Raw genomic sequence first — 15,932 nt, 5'->3', positions numbered from 1 at the left:
TTTGTACACAATTTTCCCTAGTGCCTGGCATGTACCAGTGCTCAAGATTTATTACACAGACGAACACATATTTCAGTGCCAATCGGGCTACACAGGCCATTAGAGACAAAATGGAGAAAAGGCACTGCTCCAACTCTGGTCCTCTTGTTCTGTACCAGACAAACATTGAGTGCAGGCAGCATGTAATGCAGAGAAAGAACAAGGAACTAAGAAAAGAACTGAGTTTGGAATCTGGCTTTTCTTTTGCATTCATGTGTCACTTTCCTTTTTAAATTTTTTAGTGTTTGTATCCTTAATATATGGACAACAAAGCTAATGCCATCAGGGTGTTATTATGAACATTAAGTGAAACTACATATGGAGTTTTTGAAAATTTGGTTGAAATACTTCTGTATTAATCCTAATATGGCCATCTAGTCAGCCCAGTACTAGCTGATATCAGGAGGCAGTTTGTAGGTCGGGCACATGGGCTTTGAAGTCCAATGGACCTGATCCAAAGTCTACCTCTGCCAGTTACTGTGTGACCTTATGCAGGTCACCCCAACTCTTCAAAACTTTTAAGCAAATGAATATAGTAATATCAGCTTCAAACCATCATCTCTGAAAGTAATAAGGACCTAAGCTGGCATACACATCAAAATGTAATAGTAAAAATGGTAGCTTTTTATTCTAATAAATTACAAGTTGCTCTTAATTTAACACAGATAGTTCTCAACATCAATTAGAAACAGCAAGGTCATTAGGAAGGGTATTTGTATGTTAGTGGTAAAAGTAAAAAAAAAAATCTATCGTATTTGCGTATGAGCAATGAGAGGCTCCGACTATCACAGGGCTGAAGGGTTTGGACAACTGAGGATGTTACACAACACGTTTAATGGTTCGTGGCAAAAGCTACTCATGAAGTTTTGGGAAGACTGCAGACAGGAAGGGACCTGATGTCAGAATTATGAGTTAGAGAATAGCACAATTCCAATGGGCCATTCATCAAGATAAGATATGAGCAGCCATCCCTGATAAGAGTTCTGTGTGGGGACCCTAAGATGGGTTATTTAGTAACTTATGTTCAAGCTAAGAGGAGAAGACAAGTCAAAGGGGTGTGGGAAGAGGGAGAGAATGAGAACAGCACACTTGCGCAGGCAAGGTTTGGGCAAAGAGGGTATGGTAAGTAATGTCAAAACTCCCCAGAGGCAGTAAACAGAGCCCAAGAAAAGTGAGGTGTTTACCAGCTAAAACACGCCTGGGCTGGGACAGTCTCGCCTAAAAGAGGTCAAAGTTTCATTTTTCAGTTCTGATTTTACCACTTCCTAGGTGATCTGGGTTAAGTCATTTAGCTTCTTGGTGCTGGAGCCGTGATAAAAAAAAAAAAAATCTGGGTTGGGGATTTAGCTCAGAGGCCCTGGGTTCGGTCCCCAGCTCCGAAAAAAAGAAAAGAAAAAAAAATCTGCTAAATTCACTCTGATAAATTTTAGCAATGGCCTGGCAGTCCCTTTCTTCTTTATATCTCTTTCAATTTGCTGCATTACTTTAAAATTGTTTCTTTTTATCCATAAGAATAAGATGACAAGGTACAAGAGTACAGTTTTTCTTGTTTTGTTGACTAGTGCCTTGTGTGCTTCTCTCTCTCCCTCCTTCCCTCTATCCTTCTCCTCTATTCTCTTTCTTTCTTTCTTTCTTTCTTTCTTTTTTTTTTTCCCTTTTCTTTTTTTCGGAGCTGGGGACCGAACCCAGGGCCTTGCGCTTGCTAGGCAAGTGCTCTACCGCTGAGCTAAATCCCCAACCCCCTTTCTTTCTTTCTTTCTTTCTTTCTTTCTTTCTTTCTTTCTTTCTTTCTTTCTTTCTTTCTTTTTTTCCTTCTTTTCTTTCTTTCCATGGTGTCACTATGTAGCTATGACTGGTCTAAACTTGCTAGATAGACCAGGCAACCTTGAAAATACAAAAATCGGGGTTGGGGATTTAGCTCAGTGGTAGAGCACTTGCCTAGCAAGCGCAAGGCCCTGGGTTCGGTCCTGAGCTCCGAAAAAAAAGAAAAAGAAAAAAGAAAAAAAAAGAAAATACAAAAATCTTCCCATCTCACCACCACATGTGACCAGTGCGGATATTTTCTGGGGTTTGAAAGCATTCTCATTGTCTAACAGCGCCAGGTACTCAAAAACATATTTGTTGGCAGAGTGATTCCAGTGGAAGCCCAGAGAACTTACTGAGAAATGAATGAGTATCCACTTCACGTCCATGCTGCTGGCTCTGCTCTGAGTGCTCCTGTTAACTAGAAAAGGCCAAAGTACCTCACAGAGCTCTGTCTTTGTGTTCTTTTTAAATTCTCTTAGTCTTTCTTTCTTCCCTAAAACACTCTGTTACTTGCCCCCACCAAGCCTGTGACTTTTATTATATATTGACTTAATTGGGACTTTCTCAGTGCAACCATTTAAATTGGTTGGGAGGAAGAAAATATATTGATCTATAATAGTCTGGCCACAGGCTGCATCCAGGGTCTCACAAGTTGATTAGTTGATGACTGTACCTGTGGGCTTCATTCTCAGATAGGGTGTCACCGCAAGGTTCTGTTTTACCTCCTACCTTACAGCATCACAATTCTAGGACCAAAAGAGTCATTCTCAGCCTAGAAGTTCTAACACACGTCTTTGGGGTTTCAACTGAATCGTACACATTGTTCAGAGCTACTGTGATCCAGTGATCCTGTGATCCGGGTGGACTCTGCAAGTCAGTTTGGGCATGGGTCATGTGTTCTTTCTCAAAGTTGGAATGAAATGCACGTCCTACTGCAAAGCCCGTCCATACTGTCTGATTCAGAATACCACATTTGCCCCAAAGTGACACTGGACTGCTAATATAAAAATAAAGGCATATGTCCCCGAACAGTGGCAGAAGCCTTTAATCCCAGCACTCGAGAGGCAGAGGCAGGTGGGTATCTGTGAGTTTGAGGCCAGCTTATTTGGCAGATTGCATCCAGGACAGCCAGGGCTACACAGAGAAACCTTGTTTTTTTTTTTTTTTGTTTTTTGTTTTTTGTTTAAATCTAAAGACATATGATCATCAAGCATGGAAAAATAATATTTTCTGGGCAAAAAGATGACTCAGCAGGTACAATCATTTACCATGCAAGCCTGGTGACCTGATTTAAACCTCCAGAACTCACAATGGAGACTATCTTCTGACTTCCACACTAGTACAATGGCATGCCCAAGAACACACATACACAATTAATAAGATCTTATTCCCCTCTCTTCCCTCTCTCTTTCCTTCTTTTATGTAGTGGTTTGAATAAGAGTCACCCCCATAGACTCATATATTTGAATGGTTAGTTATCAGGAAGTGGCACTATTTGAGAAGGATTAGTTAGAAGGTGTGGCTTTATTGGAGGAAATGTGTCACTGTGGGTGGGCTTTGAGATTTAAAAAGTCTGTGCCAGGCCTTCTGTTTGTCTGCTGTCTGTAGGTCAGGTTATAGCTGAAGCTACTGCTTCAGGGCATTATAGTCCCCACCATGATGACAATGGACTAACCCTCCTCACCTGTAAGCAAGTCCCCAATTAAATGGTTTCCTTTTAAGGGTTGCCTTGGTCATGGTGTCTCTTCACAGCAATAGAACAGTGACTAAGACACCATAACTCATTACTTCCTCCTTTCTGTGAGACAGGGTCTCACTGCATAGCCCAGGCTTCTCTTGAACTTGCGATCCTCCTGCTTCAGCACCGGGCTCTCTCCTTTCACCACGTGGGTTTGGGGATTGAATTTAGGCTATCAGGCTTGGTAGCAAGTGCCTTAACATATTTAGCCATTTCACCAGACCTTTGCTTTTAAAAATCTCAAGTTCCAGAAAAATCAATCAACCAACCCACCAACTAACAAATAAATAGCGTAAATCTACTTTAGAAAGACCATGCAACTACTACTTGTGGTCTTACACACCCAGATTGTAACGTGGTAACAGGGAGTGGAGGACTCAATTTTTTTTAAATAATAATTTGTTACAAGAGAAAACAAATGCAGGCAAACAGTGGTACAGGCCTCTGGAGGTGAAGTCAGAAGGATCAGTTCAAGGTCACCTGAGGCTACATATGGAGCTGAAGGCTGGCATGGAGTACAAGAAACATGACACCAGAGAAAAGGGAGCGAACCCATGCAGCTAGTGCTGTTGGGCAGTGTAGCACAGCAAGAGTGTGTGGTCCTTGATCTTACAACTGTTCACTCAGAAAAATTCTTTGACTTTGTTATAAATTATACCCCTGGAGAAATGTTTTTAAGAAATCAGGCGGGGTTGGGGATTTAGCTCAGTGGTAGAGTGCTTGCCTAGCAAGTGCAAGGCCCTGGGTTCTGAAAAAAAGAAAAGAAAAAAAAAAAAAGAAATCAGGCAGGAGAGATGGTTCAGAAGGTAAGGATACTTGTTGCTCTTGCAGAGGACCCAGTTTAGGTTCCCAGTGCTCGAAGGAGGCTCAAAACCATCTGTAATTCCAACTCTAACGTGCTCTTCTGACCACCTCAGATGTACACATGCATGCAGGTAAAATACTCATACACTTAAATAGAAATCTAAAAAAGAAAGGCACGAGAGTGTGCATTTCCCGGCTTCAAAGGTGCTGCCAAGGAAAGGGAGCCTAAACACCACAGACGTTCTGATCTCACAGTGTTCTGATCTCACCGGAGGCTTTGCTCCTCTTACCCATAGCACTGTAGTCTCTAGGTGTGGGTGGATAAGTGCTAGCAAGAAGCAGAAAGAGATAAATCTCCCATCCCAGTACCAAGGCTGAAATGGCAGCCAAATCCAACCATCAAATCTGTGGAGGCCTCTTCCACGGATCACACCCAGTCACCGGAGGCTTCTAGTGATGACGGAGTCTCTTCTGCTTCCACTCTCAGCAACGCCCCCAATTCTGGGTCAGGGGGCTTTAGTGGATCAAAAATGTCCCCCATTGGTTCATGTATTTGAACACTTGATCCCTGGTTGGTAGACTGGGGAGAAGCCTGCTGGAGGAAGTACATCATTTGGGGTAGCTTGAGAGTTTATAACCCCACCCCACTTCCAATTTGCTTCCCTGTTTCATGTTTGAAGTTGAAAATGTGATCTCTCAGATTCCTGCTCTTGCCAACATTCCTCCACCTCCAATATGGACTCACCTGAAACTGTAAGCCAAAATAAACTCTTTGTTCCCTAAGTCACTTGGGTTATGGTGTTTATCACAGTAAAAAACAAGTAACTAATACAGAGGCCAACACTACCTCTGGGGCTATTGTAACCTCCATAACAGTATGCCCTGGAGGTACTCCTCAAGGGCAGGCAAAGACTACCATGCAGCTGCAGGAGTCACTTCAAGACAGCAGCGCCTTCAGAATCCATTATTCGTTTTCTCTAAGATTTGTGGGTTTGTTTGCTTGCATGCTTGCTTGTTTGAGACAGGGTCTCACCATGTTGTCCTAGCTCACCTAGACTCCTTTTGTAGACCAGACTGTCATCAAACTCACAGAGATCTACGTGCCTTGGTCTTCCAAGTGCTGGGATTAAACATACGTGTCACCATTCCTATCTCTAAGATTATTTCTTAAAATTATATGTAGGGGCCGGAGAGATGGCTTAGCAGTCGTCGTGGTTCGAATGAGAATGCCCCCCACCTCCATATATTTGAAAGTTCTGTCCCATGTTGGTGGAACTGTTAGAGAATACGAGGTCTTGTTAGAGGAGATGTTTCCCTATGGGCTGGCTTTGAAGTTTCAAACGCCCATGGATTCCTGCTTAGGTCTCCCTGTCTCCTACTTGCAGATAAGGATGTAGGATCTCAGTTATTGACTGTCAGCCTGCTGCCTTCCTTCCTGCCTGCTGCCTGCCTGCTGCCTGCCTGCCTGCTTACCTGCTGCCTGCTGCCTGCTGCCTTCCTGCTTGCCTACCTGCCTGCCTGCCTGCTGCCTGCCTGCTACCTGCCTGCCTACCTGCTGTCTGCCTGCTGCCTGCTGCGAGGATGATCATGGATTCTTTAACACTCTGCAACCATAAGCCCTAAATTAAAATTTTCTTTTTATGAGTTTCCTTGGTCATGGTGTTTTTTCAAGAATAAAAAAGTAACTAAGACAGTGATTAACAGCACATATTACTGCAGAGGACTTGGATTTGGTTCCCAGTACTCACATGTTGGATCACAACTATCTATAATTCCAATTCCAGATGATCTGATGCCCTCTTGTGGCCTCCTTGGGCATCAGGCATACACATGGTGCATAGACATGCATGCAGGGAAAATGCCCTTTTATAGTAAAGAAAGGAAGGAAGAAGGAAAGAAAGAGAGAAAAAGAGATAGGGCAGTAAAAATGAAAAGGTCATATGGTTAGCCATCAGAAACCTAGACTGGTTTGCTCTGTGGCCTTGGGTCCATGGCTCTCTTTAAGTCTCAGTTCCTCCACTTGAGAAGCTAGGGAGGCAAGTGGCTCAAGGGTACCATGAGGAGGCTTCAGAAGACTGTTCCTGGGCTGGGATGAGGTTACTCTGAACAGCTGTCCTTGCTTCTTCCCTGCCACCTAGGACATCTTCAGGTCTGCTCTCCAGCCTTTCCCTTCCTTGGCCACACAGGAATAGGTTTAACACCACTCCCATTAGTCTCCATTCCTTGGGTTTCAGAACACTCTGTAGCCTTGTAATTTCTGTTTCGAATAACAAAATCTTCATTCAAGTGAGCTACATAATAAAGCAGATTTGTTTTATGAGACAGGAGGACCTGTATGCTGGCTTCCTTCTGAGTTAGATGAGTCTCTCAGAGGCCTGGATTCAGTAGAAGTCTCCTGTTACTTCCATGCTCACTGCACCCTTTGCACTGCACTAGAGAAACATGGCTTTTATAATGTACATGTATATTATAGAAATATATATGTATATATATACATATATATATATACAGTATTCCTTATATCTCTCTGCACTTCATCCTTAGGTTGGCAGTAAGAAAAATGCAGAAATTACCTGTAGCAATGGCATGCAGGGGAGAGAATATTTTTGAGAGAGAGACTCATACAGCCTAGGCTAGCCTTAAGTCTATATGTACCCATATAGCCTAGGATGACCTTGGACTTAGCATCTTCCTGATTCTACCTTTTAAGGGCTGGGATTACAGGCTTCTACTATCCTACCTGGTTTATGCAGACTGAACCAGAGTTTTGTGCATGCTGGGCAGGCATCCCACTAACCAAGCCACATTCTCACCTCAAGAGGAGTCTTTAAAGAAAAAAAAAATTACTCTTTTTCTGAAGGAAAAAAGAAAAACCTTCTCCAATGTTTCCCCAGAGACAACTCCGCATGAGTCACTGGATAGAAGTGGTTCACCTGCCACTGCCTGTGCCAATGACTGACTGAGACCAGTGCGTTCTAACAAGGGGCAATTTTGTTCCCCAGGAGACATTTAGCGACTCCTGAAATATAAACAGTGTGGCTGTTGAGAAATCTGGGTCTAGCGGAAAGGCGAGGTTGCTGGGAGCTCAACTTGTTGCCATGTCTACATCAAGTCATGCTGGGCAGGGTCCTTGAATTCTTTGCCATCAAATTAAATTCAGTTTGGATGATGATGGTGGTGGTGGTGGTGGTGGTGGTGGTGGTAATGATGAAGAAGAAGAAAAAGATGATAATAACAGCAATGAGGCCATTCTTCGGAACGAAAGGAAGACTGTCTTTGCTGCACTTACATTGCCTACTTTTGTTTTCACCGACTGCCAAGTGTTCCAGGCTGACCTTGAACTTGCCCTTGCTATATAGCTAAGGATGACCCTGACCTTCTGATTCTCTTGCCTCTACCTCCCCATGCTCAGATTCCAGGCATGTGTCAGCATGTCTATTTTCATTCTTCCTTTTCTATTAGTTCTCTAAGGAACATTGCAGCCTGCTTGTGGAGAACACCTTTTACATGGTGTTGTGGTCAGAAGGTATCACGACAGACTCATGTGCTGAGGAAAGTTTATTTCCAGATTCAGGCATAGTGGCACGTGTCTATAATCTTGAACATGTGTGGAGTATAAACAGGAGGATCACAGGAAGTTTGGGGTCAACCTGGGCTGAATAGTGAGTTCTAGACCAGCCAGGATTAGATAGTGAGATTCTGTCTCAAACAATCAAAAAGCAAAATAAATTTATTTTCAAATTTCTCAGATGGGCTGTATTTTCTCCCTTTTTCCTCTAAATAGCAGGTTACTACTTGTCTTAGTCACTGTTCTATTGCTGTGATGAGACACCACGACCGAGGCAACCTATAAAAGGAAAATATTTAATTGGGGGCTTCTTCTTATAATTTCAAAGGTTTAGTTCATTATCATCATGGCAAGGAGCATGGTGGCATGCAGACAGGCACTGGAGCACCAGCCAAGAGCTTGATGTGCAGCAGAGAGAGGGGGGGGAAGAGAGAGAGGAGAGAGAGGGAGAGAGAGAAGGAGAGAGAGAGGGAGAGAGAGAAGGAGAGGGGGAGAGAGAGAAGGAGAGGGAGAGAGAGGGAGACAGAGAGAAGGAGAGGGGGAGAGAGAGAGAAGGAGAGGGAGAGGGAGAGAGAAAGAGAGAGAGAGAAGGAGAGGGAGAGAGAGGGGGGAGAAGGAGAGAGAGAGGGAGAGAGAGAGAAGGAGAGGGAGAGAGAGAGGGAGAGGGAGAGAGAGAGAAGGAGAGGGAGAGAGAGAAGGAGAGGGAGAGAGAGAGAGAGAGAGAGAGAGAGAGAGAGAGAGAGAGAGCTGGGCTTTTGAAACTTCAAAGCCACCCCCAGTGACATACTTCTTCCAACAAGTCCACACCCACTCCATCAAAGCCACACCTCCTTATCCTTGTAATCCTTTCAAACAGTTCCATTGACTCCTAACTAAGTATTCATATATGAGCCTGTAGGAGCCATTGTTATTCAAAGCATTTCATTCCAGTTTGGTAAATCAAGATGTCATGCGCAACTTTCTTTTTTTTCCTCCATCTTTATTAACTTGGGTATTTCTTATTTACATTTCAATTGTTATTCCCTTTCCCGGTTTCCAGACCAACATCCCCTTAACTCCTCCCCCTCCTCTTTTATCTGGGTGTTCCCCTCTCCATCCTCCCCCCATTACCACCCTCCCCCCCAACAATCACGTTCACTGGGGGTTCAGCCTTGGCAAGGCCAAGGGCTTCCGCTTCCACTGGTGCTCTTTTAAAGATTTATTTATTTTATTTATATATTAGTACACTGTAGCTCTCTTCAGGCACTTCAGAAGAGAGCAGCCCATTACAGATGGTTGTGAGCCACCATGTGGTTGCTGGGACTTGAACCTCTGGAAGAGCAGTCAGTGCTCTTAACCACTGAGCCATCTCTCCAGCCCCACTGGTGCTCTTACTAGGCTATTCATTGCTACCTATGAGGTTGGAGCCCAGGGTCAGTCCATGTATAGTCTTTGGGTAGTGGCTTAGTCCCTGGAAGCTCTGGTTGGTTGGCATTGTTGTTCATATGGGGTCTCAAGCCCCTTCAAGCTCTTTCAGTCCTTTCTCTGATTCCTTAAACAGGAGTCCCGTTCTCAATTCAGTGGTTTGCTGCTGGCATTCGCTTATGTATTTGCCATATTCTGGCTGTGTCTCTCAGGAGAGATCTATGTCCAGTTCCTGTCTGACTCGTAGTCTTTTCTATTCTTCTCTTCTCAGGAACCTGAAGAGAGGCAAAGGCCTTGTTACCTGTAGGCCTGGGGCACAGAGGCTATCTTTGGATTCTAGCACTAAGAACTGGAGGAAAAGCAGTAACAACTGCCTCTCAGCATGATCTGTGTTTCTAGCACAGACAGAAGGAGCTCCCACACTGCTGGGGTCTCTTAATTGGTTTTGCCAAACATGTTCACAACACCATCATAGTTTGTGCCTAGCCCATGGATGCCCAGCAGTGAACACTGTCTCAGGGGCACTGTTTGGTTTTTACTATTCCCTGATCAATTCCAACAAATAGATAGTAATATCATTTTTTAAAAATTGGATTAATAGGACTAGAGAGATGGCTCAGAGGTTAAGGGCACTGACTGCTCTTCCAGAGGTCCTGAGTTCAGTTCTCAGCAATCATGAGGTGGCTCACAACCATCTGTAATGGGATCTGATACCTTCTTCTGGTGTGTCTGAAGAGAGTGATACATAAAATAAATATACTTAAAAATTGAGGGGTTGGGGATTTAGCTCAGTGGTAGAGCACTTGCCTAGGAAGCTCAAGGCCCTGAGTTCGGTCCCCAGCTCCGAAAAAAAGAACCAAAAAAAAAATTGAATTAATAAAATTCATATTGACTCTTTGGTTTTAATACTGTCTCAAGTAGTTCAGGCTGGTCTCTGACTTACTGTGGAGCCAAGGATGACCTTGAATTTTTTTTTAAAGATTTATTTATTTATATATAAGTACACTGTAGCTGTCTTCAGACACACCAGAAGAGGGCATCAGAACTCATTACAGATGGTTGTGAGCCACCATGTGGTTGCTGGGATTTGAACTCAGGACCTCTGGAAGAGCAATCCATGCTCTTAACCACTGAGCCATATCTCCAGCCCGACCTTGAATTTTTGATCCCTTACTTCTACTTCCTAAGTGCTGAGATTCTAGGTGTGTGCCGCTATGCCAATTTGGTTTTAGTTGTTTAAAATTGGATACTGGGGATAGGACCAGAACTTTGTACATGTTTGGTAAGCTCTCTACCAGCTCAGTTAGGTTCTCAGTCTTCAAACTTTCTTAATTGTGTGTGTGTGTGTGTGTGTGTGTGTGTGTGTGTGTGTGTGTGTGTGTTGCTAGAGACATATCTCCTAGCCTACATCTTGTAAGGAGAACAATCTACCACTGAGCTATATCTCTAGCCCAACCCAATGATTCCTTTGTTTCTGATATTTCTTTTATTTTAATTAATTAATAACTAGAACAAACTGGGCATAGTGATGCACACCTTTGATACCAGCACTTAGTAGCCAGAGGCAGGTGGATCTCTGTGAGTTTGAGGTCCACCTGGTCTATATAGAGAGTTCTAGGATAGCCAGGGCTACATAGAAAGACCTTGCCTGAAAAACAAGATAAAAACAATATCAAACTGTGTAGCCTTAACTGACCTAGAACCTACTATATAGAGCAGGCTTGTCTTGAACTCACAAAGACCGACCTGCCTTTGCCTCCTAAGTGCTAGAATTAAAAGTTTGCTCAGCTATGCCTGGTAAAAGGGTTTAAATAAGCTCTATTATTAGTAAGAAATTACCAGCTTATCAATAATCGAGGCAGAGTCCTATGGATTTCTCTAACCAGCTTAGCACAAATATGGGGGGGGGGCAGTTACCCCTGTCTATTTTTCTGTACTTTAGACTGTCTACTTCCCAGCTGCACTCCCCAAATATCTGATGTTTGAGTGTTGCTCCGGCTATTCCTGCCCCATCAGTCTGTCCTCAGGAGGCATTTCACTCAGCTTCGTGCCCCTGGTTCAGTGTGTCTAATGGAGACCTCCTGTTCTCCCTCCTCCTCTTCACATCCTCCTCTTCCTCTTCCTCTTTCCTCTTCCTCTTTCCCCTTCTTCTTCTTCTTCTTCTTCTTCTTCTTCTTCTTCTTCTTCTTCTTCTTCTTCTTCTTTCTTTCTTTCTTTCTTTCTCTTCTCCTCTCTCTCTCTCTCTCTCTCTCTCTCTCTCTCTCTCTCTCTCTCTCTCTCGTAACAAATGCACTTTTAATTGACTTCAGGTAAAAACTCCACTGGAGGAGGAGCGGTGATCAACTCTGGCCCTAATGTATCAGAGCCTTATCATCTACATTAGGAAAAAGCCAAGGCATTATGCCTTCACAGGCATTATGTCACGCATGTGGCTGGCCACCAGATCTGGTCATTTATATTCTATATTTCTTCTTTAGCTTTTCTACCTTTTCCACATAGGTCTTCATGGCACTTTCCTTGGAAGTCCCTTTCAGCTCCTTCCATGTGTCCCACTTGGCTTTGCCCTAGAGGTCCAACAGTCCCGGTTGATCTGTATTTACATCGCCCACAGTAGCTTGATGAAGTGACTGTCGATGAATGGCATCTCTTCATCAGTTGGCTGAGTCTTGAGATGCTTTACCTCCTCAGCAGCTTCATCAGATTCATCCTGAGACACATTGGCAAGCTCCGGAGCAAGCTCAGAAGAGGCAGCAATCAAGTTCTCTCCTTCCCTTTCTTGGTACTCCTGTGACTCCCTAGCCCAGTAACTGAGAACCTCTATTCTTCCCAGCAACTGGTCGTAGCCATTTTTATTTAACCAATGGCTTTAAATTTGGGAGCAAGGTTTATACAACAAAGACTGGTATGCCTTGGAATTCACTGTCTGGGGACAATTAGAACTTGGGGGTGGAGGGGTAGATTTAGCATTTGAATATGTAGCAACACGGGACCAACCTCTAACAGCCTGGCTTAAATTTTTATTGTTTTATATTTGTTTGTTAGTTTTTGAGGTAGAGGGCTTGAATTACAGTTATGTGCCATCCCGCCAGACTCAACAATTCCTGTCCTTTCCTCCTTCATTTTTCTTTCTTTCATGCTAATGAGAACTTGTTGGGGTGACCTTCCTTTACATTGTTCGAAGATAGGTCCCTGTATTTTCAATTGTTAATTCTGTACTGGCAGAGAAGCCCAGTGTTGGCAGGATTTTGGTATTGTCATTTCCGTGGCCAGTTTACTCTATATAAATAAATGCCTGTCTTTCTTCACCTGCCCAAAGGAAGGGCAGGCAATCCTTGCTGCCTAAGGCAACCCTAAGACATGGAGAGGGTGTCTTGCTGCTGACCGGTTCAGACTGAATATGGTTGTCTGGTGAAGAGCTGATGGCCGAATCTGGGGCAGGAAGCGGGACTTAAATGCAGGGATACGGAGTGAGACCGGAAAGAGCAGAACAGAGAGAACAGAGCTGTATCGGGTAATGAGAACCATATCGGGGAGACAGGATGGAGAAAAAGTTAAAGGAGCTAGCTAAGAGACTGCCCAGCGTAAGGCCAACGGCTTTAAACTGTATAGAACTCTCCAGGTCTTATTTAAATTGCAAGCGGGTCCTCAAAAATCTAAGCTCCGCAAAATCTAGTACATGGATGTGGGACACAAGATCCAAGGTTAGGGCCCTGGGTGAGCTCCGGACAGGAGACCCAGATCAGATGAGAGAACTCACGCACAGAAGTGGAAGTCAGCCTCGAGCTGCTGTGTGTGTGAGTGGTGGGTGGTGGATGGACCTGGTCTCTCACTTCAGATGGACAGACAGCTCACCTTTCCAGAGCCACAGTGCTCCTCTCTGGAGAAGGAAGCAGAGGCCCAGAGCCTGTCCTGATGCCTCAGACTCTTACCGTGAGCAAAGACAACAAACAGCCAAAAACCTCAGAATGGATAATGTATGCTCTGAGCGGGCACTACCTAGAGGATAAAGAAACTTAAATATGGAAATAAATATTAAAGTTTGGAACTGGTAAAAAGAGGAGGAATAGGTAGGAATGTTTTTAAAGCTTGCATAGACACTGAAAAAGAATAGGAAAGAAACTGAGTATAAGAAGTCATAGAGGGCTGGAGAGATGGCTCAGTGGTTAAGAGCATTGACTGCTCTTCCAAAGGTCCTGAGTTCAAATCCCAACAACCACATGGTGGCTCCCAACCATCTGTAATAGGATCTGATGCCTTTTCTGGTGTGTCTGAGGACAGCAACAGTGTACTCACAGCCATAAAATAAATAAATCTTTAAAAAAAAAAAAAGAAGTCATAGAAAGAAAATTTAAGTTTAAATAATAAAATGAAGTCTCCAAAAGGAAGGTGAGAAGTAGTAAAAAGGGGAAATATTTTTTGTGTTAAAAAGAAAAAAGAAAACACTATGGCAGAGGGCATTTTGAACCTGTATAGTTTTGTTTTGGATCGATCTACATTCTTCTACATGCTGACCTCCAGTTGAACCAGCACCATTTGCTGAAAATGCTATCTTTTTTCCATTGGATGGTTTTAGCTCCTTTGTCAAAGATCAAGTGACCATAGGTGTGTGGGTTCATTTCTGGGTCTTCAATTTTATTCCATTGATCTACTTACCTGTCTCTTTCCCAGTACCACACAGTATTTTTATCACTATTGCTTTGTAATACAGCTTGAGGTCAGGGATGGTGATTCCCCAGAAGTCCTTTTATTGTTGAAGATAGTTTTCCTTATCCTGGGTTTTATGTTATTCCAAATGAATTTACAAATTGCTCTTTCTAACTCTGTGAAGAATTGAGTTGGAATTTTGATGGGGATTGCATTGAATCTGTAGATTGCTTTTGGCAAGATGGCCATTTTTACTATATTAATCCTGCTGATCTATGAGCATGAGAGATCTTTCTTCTTCTGAGATCTTCTTTGATTTCTTCCCTCAGAGACTTGAAGTTCTTGTCATATAGATCTTTCACTTGCTTGGTTAGAGTCACATCGAGATATTTTATATTATTTGTGGCTATTGTGAAGGGTGTCGTTTCCCTAATTTTTTTCTCAGCCTGTTTATCATTTGAGTAGAGGAAGCCTACTGATTTGTTTGTGTTAATTTTATATCCCACCACTTTGCTGAAGTTGTTTATCAAGTTTAGGAATTCTATGACAGAATTTCTGGGGTCACTTAAGTATATTATCATATCATCTGCAAGTAGCGATATTTTGACTTCTTCCTTTCCAATTTGTATTTCTTTGACCTCTTTTTGTTGTCTGATTACTCTGGCTAGGACTTCAGGTACTATACTGAATAGGTAGGGAGAGAGTGGGCAGCCTTGTCTAGTCCCTGATTTTAATAGGATTGCTTCAAGTTTCTCTCCATTTAGTTTGATGTTGGCTACTGGTTTGCTGTATATGGCTTTTACTATGTTTAGGTATGGGACTTGAATTCCTATCTTTCCAAAACTTTTATCATGAAGGGGTATTGAATTTTGTCAAATGCTTTCTCAGCATCTAATGAGATAATCATGTAATTTTTTTCTTTAAGTTAGTTTATATAGTGGATTATGTTGATGAATTTCTGTATATTGAACCATCCCTGCATCCCTGGGATGAAGCCTACTTGATCATGATGGATGGTTGTTTTGATTTGTTCCTAGATTTGGTTTTTGAGAATTTTATTATTTTTACATCAATATTCATAAGGGAAATCAGTCTGAAGTTATCTCTTTTTTTGTAGGGTTTTGTGTGGTTTAGGTATAAGTATAATTGTGGAGTTTCCATCATTATCCTTTGTAAGGCTGGATTTGTGTGAATATATTCTGTAAATTTGGTTTTGCCATGGAATATCTTGGTTTCTCCATCTATGTTGAGAGTTTTGCTGGATATAGTAGCCTGAGCTGGCATTTATGTTCTCTTAGGGTCTGTATGACATCTGCCCAGGTTCTTCTAGCTTTCATAGTCTCTGGTGAGAAGTCTGGTGTGATTCTGATAGGTCTGCCTTCATATGTTACTTGACCTTTTTCCTTTACTGCTGTTAATATTCTTTCTTTGTTTTGTGCATTTGGTGTTTTGACTATTATGTGATGGGAGGAATTTCTTCTCTGGTTCAATCTATTTGGAGTTCTGTAAGCTTCTTGTATGTTTATGGGCATCTCTTTCTTTAGGTTAGGGAAGTTTTCTTTTATGATTTTGTTGAAGATATTTACTGGTCCTTTAAGTTGGGAGTCTTCACTGTCTTCTATACCTATTATATCCTTAGGTTTGATCTTCTTATTGTGCCCTGGGTTTCCTGGATGTTTTGGGTTAGGACTTTTTTGTGTTTTACATTATCTTTGATAGTTGTGTCAATGTTTTCTATGGTATCTCCTGCCCCTGAGATTCTCTCTTCTTTCTCTTGTATTCTGTTGGTGATGCTTTCATCTATGACTCCTGATCTCTTCCCTAGGTTTTCTATCTCCAGGGTTGTCTCTCTTTGTGATTTCTTTATTTTTTTCTTTTTCCATTTTTAGATTCTGGTTGGTTTTGTTCAATGCCTACACCTGTTTGGTC

The 15,932-nt window shown here is 42.7% G+C and overlaps 1 pseudogene; it reads right to left on the bottom strand.

The window, feature by feature from the left end:
• Nucleotides 1–11,812: 11,812 nt before the first annotated feature.
• LOC147995563 (acyl-CoA-binding protein pseudogene) lies at nt 11,813–12,884 on the bottom strand (annotated as a pseudogene).
• Between the last annotated feature and the right edge of the window lie 3,048 nt (nt 12,885–15,932).

Source organism: Rattus norvegicus, chromosome 3 (assembly GCF_021556685.1).
Source record: "Rattus norvegicus strain SHRSP/BbbUtx chromosome 3, alternate assembly SHRSP_T2T, whole genome shotgun sequence".
In the NCBI taxonomy this organism is placed as follows: Eukaryota; Metazoa; Chordata; class Mammalia; order Rodentia; family Muridae; genus Rattus; species Rattus norvegicus.
Note: the sequence above shows the minus strand (reverse complement) of the source record. Positions and strands in the feature narration are given on the sequence as shown.